The following is a 14,342-nucleotide window of genomic DNA, read 5'->3' as shown; positions in this document are numbered from 1 at the left end:
AACTAAGTCAGTTATCTAGAACGCCGTATCTAGAACTTCGTATATAGCAAGCCTGGCGCTAGTTTATGTTTCGGAATCGAATAAAATGTTTTCTCTGATTTTTATTTCCGCGATTGTTGTCGAGCAAATTTAGTAAATGATTTGATAACAAAATTACTGAGGTAAATTATACCAATTTTTTCCAACATGTCGACTCGATCTACGCCCATCAATGAGGAAACAGCTTTTAACAGATCTCTGATCGATCTGGATCAGGAGGCGAACCTAAATACGAGCAGTCCACGTGTTTCTGAACACGATAGTTTTGCGAAGCAATCCGTAAATCATTTCAATGGAGATTCGCCGGACCTATGGTTCCTAATCATAGAATCAGAATTTCAATCTGCCAAGATCAGGAGCGACGATACAAAGTACACGGCAGTACTTAAAGCCCTGGATTTTGAAACCCTACGCCTCATCCAAGATGTCCTCCGTAATCCTCCAAAGTCGGACAAATACGAACACATTAAGAAGACTATATTAAGCAGAGTGCCCGAATCCAGAGGTAAGCAGATTGACAAACTATTACAAACTTATCTCTAGGCGAGAAGAAACCATCACAGCTCCTACGAGAGATGATGGATTTGGCGAAGGGAGAGGTCAGTGAAGACATCATAATAAAACTGTGGTCAGAGCGCCTGCCACACCACTTCCGGCCCCAGTTGATAGTTTCTCGTCATCTAGGCCCGGAAGCCCTGTCGGAAGTAGCCGATATTTTGGTCGATCACTGTGCGCCCACATCATATGTGATGTCCACAACACACAAGCCTTTAGTGGAACAGAGACTGGACCGCCAACCCTGCTTATGTCATGCGTCCAGGAAATCAAGGAACTAATAGCATTGTTGAACACTGAAAGGCAGAAAAATGATCAGCAGGAATTAAAACACAATCGGTCAAGACCAAGGAGTGGCTCTCGACACAGGTCCAGCGTCCAGGACACCTTCTCGTGGATCAGTTTGCTACTATCATTACAGATTTGGTGAGAAAGCCACAAAGTGTGTGGAGCCCTGCCTGCTCAAATCGTTAAACCAGACGGAAAACTAACTTCACCGTCATTAATTGGAGCATGCAATGATGGTGAAATAAATTCTGTTTGCTCTGAGCTCCGCCTACAGACTTCAAGACAGAAAGACTTCAATCCAATTTCTTATAGATTCCGGATCAGTTTTATCCATATTACCAGCCCATAAGTTCGATAATGGTCATGCCAAGGAAGAACTAGTTTTGTTTGCAGCAAACTCTAGCAGAAGATCCATGTATGGCAAGAGAACTCTGGAGCTGGATCTATCACTACGCAGAAGTTTTAACTGGCAGTTTGTTGTTGCCGATGTAGCCACAGCCATTATAGGAGCCGATTTCCTGAGCAACTTCAGTCTGTTGATAGACTTGAAGGGCAGAAGATTGATTGATTCGACCACAGGCCTTACCTCTGATGGAAAGGTACTCAAGGCACAGCAAGTCAACATCTCCACTGTCAACCCAGCAGAGCCTTTCAAAGATTTACTGGCACAATACATTGCAATAACAAAGCCGCAGGTAACCACCAATATTAAATCATGTCATTTTTCCCACAGTATAATCACAACATGTCCACCAGTAGCTGCCAGGTTCAGGAAGATTTTCGGAGAAAAGGCTGTTGCAGCTAGGTCCGAGTTACAAGATCTCCTGAACAGGGGCATTTTGGGGCCTTCCAACAGTCCATGGGCAAGTCCTATTCACATGGTTCTAAAGAAGAATCTCAGACTGTGTGGAGATTATAGGAGGATAGATATATGAACACGCTGCCCGACAGGTATCCTCCACCCTTAATACAAGATGTGTTTAATACTCTGCATCAAAAAACAGTATTCTCTACAATAGACCTGGAAAAAGCCTACCACCAAGTACCCATGCATGAAGAGGATATTAAAAAGACTGCAATTATTACCCCAAGGGGACTCTTCGAGTATCTACGTATGCCATTTGGACTCAAAAACTGACATGAATGAGCACCGTCGCATCTTCAAATGGTTTTTGAGAGGCTACAGGAGTATTCACTCACAATCAATGTAGAGAAATGCATCTTTGGTAAACATGAGGTAAACTTCCTCGATTACAAGCTGAATGCAGCAGGATGCTCTCCTCTCACCAGACAGATTGAGCTGGAATACATCTCACAGTTTTCCACTGATATTATATATGTTAAGGGTGAACAGAACGTGGTTGCTGATGCCTTATCCAGGATTAATTCCATTCAAATGCCTTCAAAGTTAACTGCAGAGGAAATTTCGAAAGAGCAGAGCAAGGACGTTGAAATGCAGACTATATTAAATGGCAATAAGAAGAGTTTAGAAGATGAAATGAGTAGTATAGAAGAAGAAGATAGAAGTGTTTAGAAGATAGTAAAGAAAAATTAAGATAAGTTGAGAAATATAGAAAGAATAGGATTATATGAAAAAGATAGTATAAAAAATTGAAAGATTACATAGGATATATGATTGTATAGAATAATGTAGGTGGCTAAATGCTCGAGTAAGCGAGGCCAATAAAAAAAAATAAAAAAGAAAAATAAAAAAAAATACTTCTCTGAACCTACATAAATTGTCATTAGACAGCCATCCAGTTTATTGCCATACTCAAGATAATTTTGTGAAGCCCTACCTTCCACAAAGTCTTCGCAGAACTGCTTTTGACACAATACAAGGAAATTCACAACCAAGCAACCAAGAATTTAGACCATATCACTTGGAGTCAAGGATGGATCCTCCAAGAAAAATTAAAACCAAAAAAGTCTCCTTCAAATTATGAATTTATTTATTTTTTTACGGACACTTCATTTTCTTTTGAAGGGGAGTGAAAATGTAGCGGACTTGACACCTGCCAGTTGATTGATGCGTCAGTCGATTAGTGATGAACACACAACTAAGTCAGTTATCTAGAACGCCGTATCTAGAACTTCGTATCTAGCAAGCCTGGCGCTAGTTTATGTTTCGGAATCGAATAAAATGTTCTCTCTGATTTTTGTTCCCGCGATTATTGTAGGGCCTTTTCACTTAGAACAAAATCCTCGTTCAGAAGGAATACTTAGGGGTCCATTCGTAGTCGCAGATTTGGCGCTAGTGAGCCGATGAAAAAGTATTTTCAAATGTTTTATGTTGGTTATTAAGAAACGTCAGTGTTATTTTTGTGTAAGTTTACAAAATTCGATTCTTGTTCGTTTGTGTTTGTATATTCGTTAATAAAGATTTCATCAGGAATTGCTCTCAAATGCATAGCCCTTTGACAATATGAATAGAACAGCTTCAAACTCATATGGAGGACATAATTACTACATTACTACGTAGTGCATTGACATATTAGTCTAATCATAATACACTTTAAGGAAAGAGGTCAGTTCTAGGAAATTTTGTTGTTTAAAATGGCTAAAGCTGTTTAAAATTGGATTACCACTTCACGCGGATCTGAATATACTTGAGAGAAAATTGCTTAAGAATGTCAAATTTTGCACGGGATGATTATTAGTTAATGAGAGTTAAGAATGACAGACGATGTAATGAACTAACACTATAATGCATTATTCACTACATTTTTCTGAATATTTATATTAATAAGTAGAAAAAAAAGTAGAAGTTATTCCAGTAGATTAGATTCAATATCTATTATATATAAACCGGTGTATTGCAGTGTATTTGTCGATTTATATTTCGATTTGATTGTATATTTATTATAATATAATATTATCTAGTATATTTTTGTTATTATTGTATCATTACAAAAGACAATAGGATTGTAATACCGAATTTAGTTTCAAATACCCGTGTTAGTACAATTCATTAATTTTCATTTCAAATTTTGCGCCATTAATTTGAGTGCCAAAAGCAGCGCCACCACGTCGAGCGGAGGACCCTTTAAGTATTCCTTCTGAACGTAAAAATCGGGCGAGAGAAGCGTCTATGTCTATATGAACACGGGGTATTCTAATATTGTCTAGGATTATTGTCGAGCAAATTTAGTAAATGATTTGATATCTAAATTGAATATTACATTAGTTTCTTTGTAAAGTTTGGAGTTATCAATAAACTCGCATTATCATCGCGTTAATATCGTGACACTTACTGTTTCATTTCAAAGTATAATTAGTATAGAAGCACACGTATTCCTATAACTAGTGACATATTTCTATAACTGGAAACGTATTTCTATACATATACTGTATTTTATATTATTTCAATTTCTTCCACATCTCAGCTGCTTTTTGGCAATAATAATGTAGACATTTCACTTTTCTTAGTCATAATCATAAATTTATTATACATATTCTAATATTGTCTAGATTCATAAGTAAATTGAAAATTTTGGCAGATGATAGTTTTCATTTGTTTTCAATGCAAACAATGACATGTTGTTTTTTGCATTTTTTTTTATTTATTTCTACAATATTGCACATACATCCCAGTACTTTATAATCACATACATCCTAGAAAATTTTCTTCACAAACTTCAGAAAGACATATCAACATCCGAATAATCGTTTAGAAGGAGTATACAGTGAGTGCTTGTAATTTAATATGAATTTTATATAATAGCAATAAAGCTCAGATTGATTCTACGTTTTAGTTAGAAAACGTTTGTATGAGAAAAAGAAAAGGGCTGTTTTTAGGGTTTCCCCGGCAATTATTCGATTTTTTCTCGCCGTAAGAACCATCCTTGGACTTCAACATTTTTAAAAAAGAATTGGCCAAATGGGTTCAGGCGTTGTTGAGTTATGCGCTTACCAACACATTTTACGATTCATTTATATATATAATTATTCATTTATATCTAGTACAAATTGCTTATTGTACACTATTAGTTGAATTATATAAAATACATTATAGCTTTATTACCTCAGTAAGAGGGGGATCTTCCTTCATAGCGGTTGTGGCAAATCCGCGTTTAATGGTCCAACGTAAAACGAGACGCTGCATTTCTGAAAAATATTTAAAAATAAATATTAAATTCAATTTTAATACTGTTTAATTTTTTTTGCCTTGATTAGGTATGTAATCTCCTCCGCAACATACTGGTTATTAAAATGGGCGCCTGGTCAGATAGGGCCTAGGGCGGCAGAGAGCTTAATCCGCCTCTGCATCAGTTGCAACAAAATCTAACGGCTATTTGTAATATGTTACAGTATTACCCAAGTTATGATATAGATAAATGTGTTGTTTCATGTCCTATGAAAATTATTAATCGCTGTTGATCCAATCTACAAAAAACTTTTTTGCCATCGAAGATTAGACCACTTTGCTCCTGGTGGGCAAATGCGGTATCAATCAAAACTAATGCATTTAACAGACGCAAAATAAAATTTACAGTATGTATGGAAGTATCCATAAGAAAAGAAGTTTTACAAAATAAATATAGTTAAAAGTAAGAAAAAAAGATGATAAAAAATCAGAAAAAAGATGATAAAAATCAACAAAAATATAATCCGAAGTGGGCAGATCTAAAATTGATATTCTAACCCCGAAACTGAAGCAGAAACTGAATTTTTTGACTTGTGGTCATATATTAGATACAAATAAAGTAGATTGGGTGGAGTATCATTTGTAAGTTGTGGACACATAAATAATGTGCTAAAGATGTTTATTTTATTAAAAATAAATAAAAACTAGTGGGGCGCATGGCACCGTGCCTTAAGGCAAATTGCTGGAACTTTCCGTACCAAAAATTATTTTTTTGAAAAAGATTAACATTTTTGAAAAAAATTTATTCTGCAAAAAATTAGATTTTTGAGAAACTATAAATTTTTGACAAAAATTTACTTTTGCATATGTCTAATGATCATTCTAGACCGCCAGATGGCATTTTTTTACTTTTTTCACTAGATCTCCGAAACCGCTAAACCTGCCTTTATGAAAATTTGATCAGTTCTTCATCTTGTTAATACAAGTAAAATGTTCTTTGAATTATTCAAATCGGACGCTCCGTTCCCTTAAAAACTGAGTTACCGTTTATGGCATTTTTTGTCCCATATCTTCGGAACGGCTAGACCTGCCTTCGCCAAAAACTAATCAGCACGTCTCCTTGTCAATGCAATCCTTATCGAATGTTTTTTGAATTATTCAGATCGCTTCATCCGTGTTCCCGAAATCGTAGACGAAAATGTGTATCCGAATACACACACATACACGCACACACACACACACATACACACACATACATCCATTTTTTCTAAGGTATGCCAAAATACTTGCTCTACGGGATATTTTAATACACTTATAGAGTTTTATTTTGCTTTAACTTATATTTGTTTATATATAAGCTTGATTCGAAATATGTGTTTTTTATTCGATTCATTCGAATCCAGAAATTTTCGAGACGGTATATCACAAAACACAATACTGTCCTTCCTTTTGAGAATGGTGTTTCCCCGCAGGTCCATAAGTACCCATGCAACTTATATATAAATTTATTGGCCAAAAAGACACTCTAAATCTAAAAGGTTAAACTATATGAGGTAGAGGTCAAAAGTCCGACGTCAAATTTGACTATATTCAGTATATACCCAGCTAATAATTGTTGAATAATGTTGTTTTTGCTGTTTTTCAAAAATTTGTCATTTGTTTTTTTACCCCATATATTGTGTCGCGGTCACGAAGCAAACAGGTCCAAAGTTTTATTTTCAAATTTCTAATAATTTTACGAAGTAATAGCTACATTATTCAACCAATGCAAAATGTAAGTTTCATGGATAAGTATATTTTTTACATAGATACACTGTATAAAACATTGATCTAGTATTTTCTCAATAAAAATCATCAGCAGAGTTTTAATAACTATTTATTTTAACTTCCGTAGGGTAAGTTATAGTAATCGTCTAAAAATCGAAAATAAAAATGTTTGCATATCTTCACAATTCGAAGGTATCTGAACATTTTTGCATATTTTAGAGAAAACGGATGTGTGTGTGAATACAATTTTTTATCAACGATCTCGGGCACATGGATCGACTGGTTTGAATAATTCAAAAATCGGTCGATTCGGAGATACGGAGCAAAGAGTGCAGAAAATAGAAATTAAGTTTTTGAGAGAATTTGAATGATTCGAAAAACACTCAATTCATAATGATAGTAAGTATAGTGGTGATAAGTTTTTGTCAATGACAGGTTTTAGCGTTTGGGAAACAAACAACAAAAGAAAACATTTGATTCGACTAATTCAAAAAATAGCTGGTGTTGACAATGTGAAGAAACGATTAGCTTTCGGTGAAAGCATTTTTATTTGACGTCCCATAATGTTGTACCTTAGAAAACATCGATGTAACCCATCGCTCAATAAGTCCGTAGGATAACTAATTGTAAGAAAAAAACATTTTTTTGGCAAAAATCTTTTTTTTTATTCAATATAGTTTTCTTCGAAGACGATATTTATAGTGAACTTCGAACTTTTCGAAACCATTTTCATAGTACGATTTATACCTAGTCACGAAATTTGGCCATCATCTCATCATTCGGCAAAAATTTCTTTAGAGCGAGCATCCTTTTGAGATCTGAGAACAGGATATGGTCGCTAGGGAACAGATCTAGAGAATATAGTGAGTGGGAAAGCGATTCGGAACCTAATTCATGTTTTTTGGTTAATGTTTTCACGGATTTGTGACTTGCTGTATTGTCCTGATGGAGCAGCACGATTTTGTTTTTCAAATGGAGCCGTTTTTCAGATTTTGATTTTGAAATGTTCCAATAACGTTATACAATAATCACTGTTGATGGTCTGGCCTTTTTCAAGATAGTTGATAAAGATAATTCTTGCGTATCCCAAAAAACTGATAACATAACCTTGCCAGCTGATTGGTTGCATTTTTTCGCGTCATCGTCTCTAGTCCACTCGGCTAATTGTCTATTCGACTCCGGAGTGTAGTGTTGAAGCCAGGTCATATCCATGGTGACATAGTGATGCTATTCATGTTATGCTAATTCAGTTTTATTTTGATTAAACAGCCCTAAATACTCTCACGAATCATCAACTCGTTATGCTTTTGGTCAAATGTGAGTTTGCGCGGCACCCATTTAGCACAGAGGTTTTTCCTATTCAAATATTCCTGAACGATATGCTCATCACGTTCTATTGATATCTTTAGGATGTCAGCTCAGGCAATTTTACTTTTCGGTTTTCCAAAACGTTTTGGTGGACTTTTTTGATATTTTCCGGTGTAACCATCGCAATTGACTTTCTAGAGTGTTCATCATCATCAATGTCTGTATGGCCACGATTAAAATCAGCAAACCATTTCTTTACTATCTACCTCGATTTAGAACAGTCCAGATAACACTTATCAAGCGATACTTTGGCAGCAATGGTATTTTTACCCATCTAAAAACAAGGATGAATCAACCCACGAAATTGCTTTGAATTCATGGTTTCGAAAAACTCAAAAGTAGCGCACCTGAACATTTGTAACATGTAAACTAATCGTCCGATTGTCATGAAATTTTGACATATACCTTCTTAAAGTTGTTTCTTTCTACAAGTCATATGAATGATTACATAGCTACATCATCTATATGCTATCCTACGGACTTATTGAGTGAAGTGATATATGTTCGAGTGTGTGGGTTTGTATATCGTCGACGATATCGTGAACACGGATCAACCTAATTGAATGATTCCAAAAATATTCGAATCATATTGATAGGGAGACATGCTGATAAGACTATGGCAATAGCAGATCCAACAAAAACACATAGCAAAAAGTACCAAAAATAGTAATTCAGTTTTTAAGATAACGGAGCGTCATTAAACATTATTTTTGTATATAAAAAACATTATATTTGTTCGACATAACAACTGATTAAAGTTTTAGGAAGGCAAGTCTAGCGGTTTCCCGAATTCCAAAGAAAAAAGTAAAAAAATGCCATTTGGCAGACAAAAATGATCATCAAATCAATGAACATCAAATTATCAGATATTTTATAAAGAATTTAATAATAAGTCCAAATTTTATTTACATTTCTATGGGTTGCGTACCAATGTTTATCCATTTCAAAATATATTTTTTGAAGTCATTTTTTTAATTAGCAAGTTCTAAAAAACTTAACTTCTTCAGTTTTAAAAAAATAGAAAGTTTTTTTAAAAACTTTAATTATCGGTACGAGATGTTTCAGCTAAGGCACCACTACTCAATATTAGATTGCAATATTCCAATTTACTCTAGAATTTATAAATCTATGTCAAAAAATATTTTTGGTTCATTATACAAATAAAATGAGGGTTTACCAAATGTAATGTGTTGAAAAATTGTAATAAATCAACAAGCAAGCAAATAAATGATTCGCAAAGTAAAATTTTAATATCGCATGACGCATCATTATATGGACGTGATCGAAGAATCTCAGTATCTCGAGGATTCTGCGCTGCTAAGCGTCGCCCACCGTCGCAATGTAGTAAAACGTGTAGTGGCACAAAAACGATTCGTTCTGATGAAATACGAGAGAAACAAAAGAAGCTGCCCGAACTGTGTGCGCCTGTCACTAAAGGCGCGCAGGCGCCCCCTTCGCCAATCGACGGGCTTCCGTCGCGACACCGGCGCCGTGCGATTATGTTCTCTGACCTTAGAGACCTGCGTTTTAACACCGGCTTGATTATATTATAGTATAACTTGCTACATGCCCAGGTTTTAATAGAGTTAAAATGTTACATCTATGAAAACTACTAGTGCATAGCATCGTGCCTTAAAGCACATTGCTGGAACTTCCTTTACCGAAAAATTACATTTTTAAATAAGCTTCAAAATTTTGTGAAAACATTAAAAAAACAGATTTTTGAGAATTTTGAAATTAAAAAAAAAATATTTATTATATTTTGATTTTTTTTTTCAAAGCAATTGCGATGCGTAGGTGTTCTAGAGACGAAATTATCAAGCGCGTAATCATAGTCTAACCGATGAGCATTGGTACGGAACCCATAAAAAAATTGTACTTATTAAAATCTCCATAAAATATCAGAAAATTTGATGTGCATATGTGATCATTTTTGACCGCCGAATGGTATTTTTTCTTACTTTTTTATTGAATCTCCGAAACGGCTGTACCTGGCTTTCTGAAATTTTAACCAGTTTTTTATTTCGTCAATACAAATACAATGCTTTTTGAATCATTCAAATTGGACGCTCTGTTTTCTCAAAAACTGAATTGCGAAATCTGGCACTTTTTGCCCCGTATAATTTGTATCCGCACACACACATATATCCATTTTTTCTGCAGTATGCCAAAATGTTCAGAATATTTTGAAACGTGAAGATATATAAAAAAATTCATTATCAACTTATCCAACGGTAAGTTAATGATTCAAAATGGACTAAGAATTGCAATTCTCATATAATCTTTTACGGTCATATAATAATTATATGCAAGTAGGGTTAATGAAAGCGATTTACTCTGAGTTATTGTCGCAAAGAATAACCATAACAATCACAAAAGTGACGAATGGGATAAATTACCAATATTCTTAGTTTTATTATTAACTTTCCGAAGGAGAAGTTTGTTTTCATTAAAAAATTCGATTCGCTAATTTTATGTTTTCTCGACGTTTCAAACCATTTTGAGTCAAATGAGACCAAATTTGCAAAAGAACAGATTTTTCATATTAAATCGACGTTTTCTCAAAAATGGCTGAACCGATTTTAAAAATTCAAAATTCATTCGATGTATCTCAATGAAGACTATGGTTTGTCAGTTTTGCGCGACGATAGGCCAAGACGTTTCCTTGTAAATCGAAGAAAAGTGAAAAAAATTTCGTCCACGTTTAAGCCCGCAATTCTAAATCGATTTTAAAAATTCAAAAACCGTTCTAAAGATATTGGATTGCACAATTTCTTGTAATTAACTGTTAAGAAAAAAATTAAAATATCATTTAAAATTTCATCAAAGTTCAACAAAATATCATAGTTAAATTTTGTCTCAAAAATTGCTTTTGTGATGTGATAAGTCAAACATTGTCAATTCAGTGAAATGTGGAATAATAAACTACAATTTTAGGACATACAAGCACGTGCCTGTGCAATATAATTAATATAATTACAGATAATTTAAATGTGAAAATTCAATTGGAAATCGTAGTGTTGAGATTTTTAATTGAAAGCGAAAACTTGATTTGAAATATGAAACAGTTGAAAGTTTGATCTCAATATCTAAATCCGAATTTCTATTGATTAAGTCAATTTTTACACTTACCGGAAAGTTCCTGCAACTTGCCTCAAGGCAAAATGCCACTTTCAACTAGTTCAATTTTTTTGGATCTCCGAAACCGTTGGACCTTAGCAAAAATTAGTTCTTCATTTCGTCAATACAAATAAAATGTTTTTTGAATGATTCAAATCGGACGCTTTTCTAAAGAACTAAAATGCCATTATTGCAGCTATTGTCTCGTATTTTCGAAACGGCTGGACCTGCCTTTGCCTAAAACTAATCAGCACGGCCCAGTTTGTCAACCGATTACTTTTTAACTTCCCGTAGGATAAGTTATTGTAATGGGCCGAAAATCGGAATTGAAAATTTTTACATTTCTCGACGTTTTGAAGGTTTCTGAACATTTTGGCATACCTCAGAAAAAATGGATGTGTGTGTGTGTGTGTATGTATGTATGGATACAATTTTTCGTCCACGTTTTCGGGCGTACGGATCAACCGATTTGAATGGTTCCTATTTGATTTCTATTGATAAGGAGATGTGCTGATTAGTTTTTGGCAAAGGCAGGTCTAGCAGTTACGGAGATAAAGAGCAAAGAGTGCAGAAAATAGAAATCGAGTTTTTGAGAGAACGGAGCATCCGATTTGATCGATCTAAAAAACATCCAATTAGTAATGATTGGGAGAAGTGTTTATTAGTTTTTGGCAAAGGCAGGCTCAGCCATTTTGAAGATACGGAGCTAAATGTGCAAAAAATGGCAGTTTTTGAGAGAACTAAGCGTCCGATTTAATTGATTCAAAGAACTTTCTGCTTGTCTTAACAAAATAATTGATTTTGGAAAAAAAATTGTTTTAACTTTTTTTTCTAAATTTTTTGTATATCGAAAATAATTCAGATTTAATTTTTAATTCTGACTATATTTGTACTATACTTTACAAATAATTTCAACTTTGCAATTCAGTTTATATAATTCTTATAAATATTAGACAGTGTTACAATATTTATAATAATCTATTTGAAAATATTCAGTATTCCTCGAACATTTCGTTACGGTACGGAAAGTTCCAGCAATTTGCCTTAAGGCACGATGCCACCCACCCCACTAGTTGAATTATTCAGATCGGTTGATTCGCGCTTCTGAAATTGTCCACGAAAATTTGTATTGAAACACGCATACATATACATCATGTTCAGAACACTTTAAAACGTAAAGATATATAAAATTAGTATATAATAAAAAAAAAGTTTTTTGATCAAGCTTACAATTTACTCTAAAAGAAGTAATTGCATTAATGGAGCAAACAATCTTATATCCACTACCCCCTAAATCACTTGACTCCGCATATATTTAATGTGTAATGATGAGGGTATCACCCACCGCATGAGTCGTGTAGATCGTTGCCTGTTGGACGGACACGCGTCACGCGGGAATGAACAAAGGGGTAGAGGTGCCGCCAATCACATCTTCGTTTCTATTAAAAACGATGATGTATTTGTTCGCTCCTTGAACGCAAGGGTAGACCGCGCCGTCTTCGCATAGCTGCGATAGTTGCGCAGATACACTTCTACCCGCCCATCTCTTTCGTACTCATGTTGCACCGTCGTAGGTACATTAATTTATATACTTCGAAGAAAGAAGAAACTTTTTCGCGGCTATCTCAAAATGATACTAGTAGTGTATTACATCGTGCTTAAGGCAAATTGCTGGAACTTATTGTATAGCCCAGTCATTTGGTGCAAAAAAAATGCTGTTGCCTAAAGAGTTTTCCGAAAGTTTTGAAAATTGGTGATTTTATAGATTTTGATGTGATCTTTACGAATTTCAACTTTGCCACCTCGAATTTTTGCCGCCGCCGCTGCTATATTGGGAAAATGGCGTCAAAAATCAGTTTTTCAACGATATCTCCTATCTGACTCATGTTACCTTAAAATAACTATATACAATAATTAAGCTAAACTCGGGTATTGTTTGTTCCGAGTAATTTTAATACTTTAAACTAATTTTAAACATTCTAATTGATTTTTTTGGTTTAATAAAATACGATTTGAAAAAACTTAGAACATCTATCGAATTTTTACATAGACGTGTCCTTTGTTTACGAATCAAAATTTCCTGAAATAGAAAATACTCTCATACTTGCGACTAAATTATGCTTAATTGTTTTTAAAGCCTGATATGATAATTCTAAGTTTTTTGTTCTTTAATTTGTGGCTTCTAGGGTTTAAAACTCTTTTTTTTAAGTTTGAGAAGGAAGTTCTTCAAGAAGAAGTCACACTGATTTAAATTAGGTATAAAAATCTAAATTTATATATACAAAACTTTTCTGGGAAAACCATTACAGACTAATAAGATATCAAATGCTACTGAACCGATATGATTTCAAGAATCAAAACTCTTTCAACTATCTTTTATATTTGGCTATATTTCTCATTTTCCATTTATACAGTGAAAACCGACTTTAAAATGTTTAAAATGTTCAATCATCAGCAAAAATAAAAATGAAAAACAAAAATAATTAATTTGTTATTTCTAGGCCAGACTTGAGCAGAAAAGCTTAATTCAACATTGAAATTTTTGATTTGTTAGAGAGAATGCGTTCAAGTGCAAAGAGCGGCCAAATATTCGAAGGTGGCGCGAGCAGCAGAAACTTTGCGGCGCACGTACGCTAAAACTATTGATGTTACAGAAAAAAACGTGATTGAATAAGTTATAGCAAATTTTGTCTAGTTTAATTTTGTATATAGTTATTTTAATGTAACATGAGTCAGAAAGGAGATATCGTTGAAAAACTGATTTTTGACGCCATTTTTCCAATATAGCGGCGACAGCGGCAAAAATTCGAGGTTGCAAAGTTGAAATTCGTAAAGATCACGTCAAAATCTATAAAATCACAAATTTTCAAAACTACCGCAAAACTCTTTAGGTAAAACTACTAAATGACTGAACTAGTAACGGAATTTGAAATTTTTAAAAGCTTTAAAATTTTTTGAAAACTCAGATTGAAAAAAATAAGCTTAGATAGAAAAAATACTATTTTTAAGAATTTTCAAATTTTTGATCTTTTTTTTTTATTTGATTTTTTCTTAATTTTAAATTTCTTGAAAATTTATTTTTCCAAGCAATCACGCTGCATAAGTGTATTGATGAAAT

The sequence above is a fragment of the Ctenocephalides felis genome, unplaced genomic scaffold, assembly GCF_003426905.1.
Source record: "Ctenocephalides felis isolate EL2017-DRISC unplaced genomic scaffold, ASM342690v1 CF-g0.4_SCAFFOLD_01170, whole genome shotgun sequence".
Classification (NCBI taxonomy): domain Eukaryota; kingdom Metazoa; phylum Arthropoda; class Insecta; order Siphonaptera; family Pulicidae; genus Ctenocephalides; species Ctenocephalides felis.
Note: the sequence above shows the minus strand (reverse complement) of the source record.